The 7,157-nt window shown below is 51.2% G+C and overlaps 1 pseudogene; it reads left to right on the plus strand.

Annotated features, from left to right (window-relative positions):
* LOC123055608 (disease resistance protein RPM1-like) overlaps positions 1–7,157 on the plus strand; it is a 63,057-nt pseudogene that overhangs the window by 9,623 nt on the left and 46,277 nt on the right.

Below are 7,157 nucleotides of genomic sequence, written 5' to 3' on the forward strand. Positions count from 1 at the left end.
GATTTCCTTCCGATCTTGCCTTTTCCACTTAGTCTCCCCTCGTGCCGCGATTGAGGAATACCAATCGGCTTAAGGTCAGGAACATAGTCAATACAGAACTCAATTACCTCCTCATTTCCATAGCCCTTGACGATGCTTCCTTCTGGCCTAGCACGGTTACGAACATATTTCTTTAATACTCCCATGAACCTCTCAAAGGGGAACATATTGTGTAGAAATACAGGACCGAGAATGGAAATCTCTTCGACTAGGTGGAGCAGGAGGTGCGTCATAATATCGAAGAAGGATGGTGGGAACACCAACTCGAAACTGACAAGGCATTGGACCACATCGTTCTGTAACCGTGGTAGATCTTCTGGATTGATTACCTTCTGAGAGATTGCATTGAGGAATGCACATAGCTTCACAATGGCTACTCGAACATTTTCCGGTAGGATCCCCCTCAAAGCAATCGAAAGCAATTGCGTCATAATCACGTGGCAGTCGTGAGACTTCAGGTTTTGGAACTTTTTCTCCGCCATGTTTATTATTCCCTTTATATTCGACGAGAAGCCAGATGGGACCTTCATACTGCTCAGGCATTCAAAAAAAATGACCTTCTCTTCTTTGGTAAGAGCGTAGCTGGCACGACCTTGAAACCATTCCGGATGCCGGTCATCTGGGTCTTTCAAAAGTTGCTGGTCCTGCCGTGCTTCCTTTGTATCATTTGTCTTCCCATACACGCTCAAGAAGCTTAGCAGGTTCACGCAAATATTCTTCATAACATGCATCACGTCGATTGCAGAGCGGACATCTAGGACTTTCCAATATTCTAGCTCCCAAAATATAGATTTCTTCTTCCACATGGGTGCGTGCCCGTCAACTCCCCGCGGAACTGATTGTCCGCCAGGACCCTTTCCAAAGATGACTTTCAAATCCTTGACCATATCGAATATCTCAGCACCAGTACGTTCCGCAGGCTTCGGCCGGTGATCTGCCTTGCCGTTGAAATGCTTGCCTTTCTTTCTTACGTTATGATTTCGGGGAAGAAATCGACGATGACCCAGGTACACGTTCTTCTTACAATTAACCAAACGTACACTTTCAGTCTCATGTAAGCAGTGCGTGCATGCATTGTATCCCTTATTTGTCTGTCCCGAAAGGTTACTGAGAGCAGGCCAATCGTTGATGGTTACAAAAAGCAACGCTCGTAGGTCAAATTCCTCTCCTTTGTGCTCATCCCAGACACGTACACCAGGTCTGGCCCACAACTGTAAAAGTTCATCAACTAATGGCCTTAGGTACACATCGATGTCGTTCCCGGGTTGCTTTGGACCTTGGATGAGCACTAGCATCATAATGAACTTCCGCTTCATGCACAACCAAGGAGGAAGGTTGTAGATGCATAGAGTCACGGGCCAGGTGCTATGGCTGGAGCTCTGCTCGCCAAAAGGATTCATGCCATCAGTACTTAGACCAAATCTTATGTTCCTTGCGTCAGCTGCAAAATCTTTGAACACTCTGTCGATCTTTCTCCATTGCGTTCCATCAGCGGGGTGTCTCAACTCCCCGTCGGACTTACGGTCCTCTTTGTGCCATCGCAACGACTTGGCATGCTTTTTGTTCATGAACAGACGTTTCAACCGTGGTATTATAGGAGCATACCACATCACCTTGGCGGGAACCCTCTTCCTGGGTTTCTCGCCCTCAACATCGTCACCAGGGTCATCGCCTCTGATCTTATAACGCAATACAGTGCATACAGGGCATTCATTCAAATTCTCGTATTCACCGCGGTAGAGGATGCAGTCGTGAATGCATGCATGTATCTTCAGAACCTCTAAACCTAGAGGGCAGACAACCTTCTTTGCTTCGTACGTACTGGCGGGCAACTCGTTATTCTTCGGAAACATATTCTTCAACATTTTCAGCAAATTTTCAAATGATGAGTCACCTACACCTTCCTGTGCCTTCCATTTTAGCAAATCCAGTGTGCAGCCCAGCTTTTTCAGACTATTATCGCATCCTGGATACAACGACTTTTTGTGATCCTCTAACATGCGATCCAAATTCTCCCTATCCTTATCAGTTTCGCAGCGTCTCCGTGCATCAGCAATGGTCTGACCAAGATCATCAGCGGGCTCATCATGTGCCTCTTCTTCACCTTCACCTAACCCTTCCCCACCTTCAGCATCATCCTCCATGAAAGTATCACCGAAATGATCATGATAGTTGTCATCGATATCATCCCCTTCTTCATCTTCTTCCATTCTAACCCCTCTTTCTCCATGCTTGGTCCAACAATTATAGCTTGGCATGAAACCGTGCCGAAGCAGGTGCATGTGAACATCTCTTGAGGAGGAGTAACCCTTCTGATTCTTACAGACAGCACATGGACAGATAATAAAACCTTGCTGCTTGTTCGCATTTGCCACTACGAGGAAATCTTTCAAACCCGTAGTGAACTCGCCGGAGAGTCGGGGACCGTACATCCATTGCCGATTCATCTGCATTATTATTATATAAAGTATATAATTAACCATCATGCATTTGTTAAACTAACTAGCTAGAAATAATACAAATTAAACAATGAACTACACACATGCGTATTTTATCAATGACACATGAAAGGTTCAAGTTGCTAACCGCGATCGCGGAGGAAAAATAAATGAGAAAGCTCAAGTGTGGCTCGGACACTTCATATCATGTTTGTTTCAGGCTCTCGGGCATTTCATCGAACACCTTGTGTGCATAGGAGGAACCAAAAGCAAACCCACCACCCCCTTCTGAAAATTGTGAAGTGAGCTGAGTGAAGTGAAGTGAGCTGAGTCCTATATATAGGGATGGGCCTTTAGTCCCGGTTGGCCTGGCCAACCGCGACTAAAGGCCTTCGGGGACCTTTAGTCCTGGTTGGCCAGGCCAACCGGGACTAAAGCCCCTCCCGTCCGCCAGCTGTCGACCGAGCGTGCTGGGCCCAGATAGTTGGTCGCGGGTCTCCTCCCGAACCGCGACTAAAGGCCCCTTTTGTCGCGGTTCGATTGTTTTGGGGACTAATGGGGGCGTATGGAAGCCTCTTTTTCTACTAGTGCCAAATGATTAAGCGCGTTAGCTACTCCACGCATGATGCCTATTAGTACCTTGCGCAACAAAATTAACAAACAAATATTATGCTTTCAGTTTTCGTGAGCTACATGTTACCCTACTTTTGCATGCACTTTGTGGTAGCCGTACGTACATACTTTTTTTATGGAGCATCGTTGACTAGTAGGACTATTCTTATGTGTGTGTCAATTATATGATTAATAAATTGTAAATTGTACTTCCTTTGTCCTATAATATAAAAACGTTTTTCAAACTGTTTTAACTTGACAAACGTTCTTATATTATTGGATGGAGGGAATATATCCCTCTGCAAATAAAAATGAAACTGTATACCCAGATCTACCATCAAGTTGGTGCAAAATCTCCGCGCTTGGAGAGTGCGGAACACGACCTGCAAGAGACTACGACCTGTGCATTCTGTACGTGCACCCAAGGAGGCTGTCCGCCCAACCTACCTTTCTATGGAGTGCCATATCTATATCTACTAATAAAGTAACGCGATATTCTTGGTTTCTGTCACATTCCTAGTTTTGGTAATGCCTAGTGCTAGCATCTGGTGTTGCATCATGTCTACCTTACTCAGAAAGTTGAAATGGCGATGACAGAAACCACCAGCACCCCCCTTAATCCAACTAGGCTTTACTAAAATCTTTTTCAATGAACCTGAAATGCCCTTCTAAAATGTTCATCATCTTTGTCTTGGTCTAATCTCTGACAAAAATGGTACACACTTTTCTAGGACATTATAAGGTCACTGGATTAAATCATATGTTATTTGCATTTGGACATTTAAATGCTATAAAATATTTTAAATGTTCAAATAATCATAAACTAAAATATTAACTGTTGGATATACTCTAAACAGTAGCCATGAATAGTTTCATGATTTTTGGGAATGTCTAGGTAATTTTAATAAAGCCCTGAAGCTACAGAAGAAATAGAAAACTGAAACAAATAAAAAGGAAGGAGAAACTTACCTGACCAAACCTACCCGGCGGCCCAGCACTGTGCTGGCCCATGGCCAGTCACCTGCTTCCTCTCGCCAGGCAGGCAGAGAGGTGAGCGCCGGCGCGCCCGAGCTCGCCACGCCGTCACCTGCTTGCCGCCGAGCCGCTAGACGCGTGGGTGAGTTCCACCTCGTCGCCCCGACCCCTCCGACACCTCACTCGCCCCCTGCGCCTCTCTCTCGCTCTCTCCCCACCATGGCCAACGCCGTCGCGCCCGCGCCGCCGTGAAACCCGCAGCCACCATCGCCTCCTCATCGCCCTGCCGTATTCAGGAGCTCCGCCGTCCTCCGCCTCATCGAGCAGACCGAGCCCCGAGCGCTCGCTTGCCCCGGAGCCACCGCAGCGACCGCGTTCCGCCTCGCCGTCGCCGGAGATCAGCTTCGCCGTCATGCTCGCTCCAGCTCGTCCCCGACCTCGACGCCTAGCTTGCTGTGACCACCGTGAGCTCCTGCCTCTCCTCCCCCTCTCCGTTCGCTTTGCCGTGCACCACAGTGACCACACCGAGCTCGCCCGCACGCGCCGCCGCCTCTGCACGTCGCCGTCGTGGCCACAACCACGCTGGCTTGAAACCAAGCGCGTCACCGTGTTCGCCGCATCCCCAGCAGCCTGTAGCACCACTCCACGCCCCTTGCCGTGCCTCCTAGTGACGAGTTCGGCCTCGCCCGAACTCCGGCAGCCGCAAAGCTCGTCGCCGGCGCCGTTTCCGGCAACCCCGAGCTCAACCACCACCACCCCTCGACGCGGCTTGCTCCCAGCTGCTCGTGGGTGGTCTCCGCCGTCCATTTGGTCGCCGGAGTGCAAAACCCGCACCCTCCAACGCGTTTGGTCGTCGCCGGCGGCTAAACGTTGGCGAGTTGACCCAGTTTGACCAGGGATTTGACCCCCCTGGGTCACTGACATGTGTGTTGGGGATACACATAACAGGTAGGCCCATGAAGGGTCGAAATATCATGACGCATGGGGTCCACACAACATGTGGGTCCAGGTAAATTTCATACAGACATACTATCCACTCGAACAAGCAGCATACTATCCACTCGACCAAGCAACATACCATCCACTCGGATGACAGTTCACCACTCGACCGTACGACTCACTCGGATATACAAAGACCAGCAGGCAGCAAAGCAGTCGACATCATTCTCATAGCGAGGGCTTGATAGTGGGCTGGCATTATGGCATTCATACCCCACTTTGTAACATAGGAGGTGAGGGGGTGGCGCACTCTATATAAGCCACCCCCCACCACTAGACTAGGGGGGCTCTTTTCTTCCATCTCTCGCTCTTTTCACCATTAGTCTCAGGACTACGGGGATCCGTTCTCCTCTCATTGTAATCTCCGGATACATACTAAGATAAACAAAGCCTCTCCGGAGCACAAGACGTAGGGTTGTTATCTCCACCGTGAGAGGCCCGAACTCGCTAAAACCACCGTGTCACCCATATGCATCTCGATAGATCATGCTCCGTTACCCTATACCTTATTATTGTCGGAATCGTTCCCACGACAGTTGGCGCCACTGTGGGGCATGGCGTCTATTGAGCCATGATGCAGATGGTTTTTTCTTAATCGCCGGCGCAGTCCGTCCCGTCGTCTCCGGCCTCGTCTACAACACCGTCAGCGAGCTGCTACATGCGGCGACTGACGCGGTCCGTCCCGTCGTCTCCGGCCTCGTCTACGACCCCGCCAGCAAGCTCCTACACATGGTCACCGGCATGCAAATCACGACGATCAATGCTCGACCTGGTTCCTCGGGCAACAAGGACTGGATACCGACGGTCGGTCCAGCTCCATGGGCGTCGAAGCGCCATTCCAACGGCCCCGCAGCTCCAACTCCCCTAGCAATGAAATGCGATCACTAAAGCTCGCATCGGTGTCGCCCTTGGCTGCACAGACCCGCGTCTCCCGCCCCTGCTGCTCATCTTTCTCGTCGGCACCTCTCAACTGCCGACCGATTCCGGCCAGACCAGCAGCTTCCGTCGCGGCGGATCTCTCATCCGGGCTGCCTCTACAACTCTCCTTCTAATTTCAGTTCCCTCCCGTATCGAAACGAAACTACATGCAGTGAGAAAAACAATCCGTGGGAAAGGAAACTCCCATAGCATGCAGAATCGCCTTTAATTCTTGCCTAATTAACACTAACACCTCTTGCATGCAGACTCTGGACGTCGGCAATTGACTACAGGTCATCTCCACCGGCAATAAACCACATGCAGGAGATAAATGACCGAAACTTCCATCGCATGCAATACCGGCCTTAATTCTTACTTAATTACCGCTAATTAAGTCTTTTGCATGCGTGTATAGGTTTTGGACGTGGTGAACTCCATCAAGGATGGTAACGGCATTTGCAGGGGCAGGCGTTGGCGAATCGCTGGCGGTTCGTCCGTCCGACTCCAAGCGCTCGCCAATAGCCTGTACGATGGAACCAACACCACTCTGCTGTAACTCGAAGCTGGCTCCGCCCTCGCACACGACTGCGTCTCCTGCGTTGGAGGCACAAACCCGACGCGGCGTGGCGACCAGGAGTTGGCCAGGTTGCCATGCTCAGCAATTTCTCCCTCCAGCATCATCCACTCGACAGCAACCCCCTTCAGTCGGCATGGTCACTCGGATGCGTTAGCTCACTCGGACCGAACAGGATCACTAGCGCTCAGTCGCCCACACGCCGCCACTCCGCCGCCCTGCACGCGGTCACGAAGCTGCTCGCGTCATCGTCAACTTCCCCGACTCAGACGCACTACACGTCGCCACTTCGCGGGACGCGTCTACTTCACTTGGACCCCCCGCGCGTCGCCATTCCGCGGGACGCGCGCATCGCCACACCACGGGACGTGTCTACATCACTCGGCCGCCCCGCACGTCGCCATCGGTTGGTCACCTCGTCACCACTCGGCCGCCCCGCGCGTCGTCATCGGTTGGTCACCTCATCACCACTCGGCCGCCCCGCGCGTCGCCATCGGTTGGCCACCTCATCACCACTCGGCCGCCCCGCGCGTCGTCATCGGTTGGTCACCTCATCACCACTCGGCATTCCCGCGCGTCGCCATCGGTTGGTCACCACATCA

The sequence above is a fragment of the Triticum aestivum genome, chromosome 2D, assembly GCF_018294505.1.
Source record: "Triticum aestivum cultivar Chinese Spring chromosome 2D, IWGSC CS RefSeq v2.1, whole genome shotgun sequence".
Taxonomy (NCBI): domain Eukaryota; kingdom Viridiplantae; phylum Streptophyta; class Magnoliopsida; order Poales; family Poaceae; genus Triticum; species Triticum aestivum.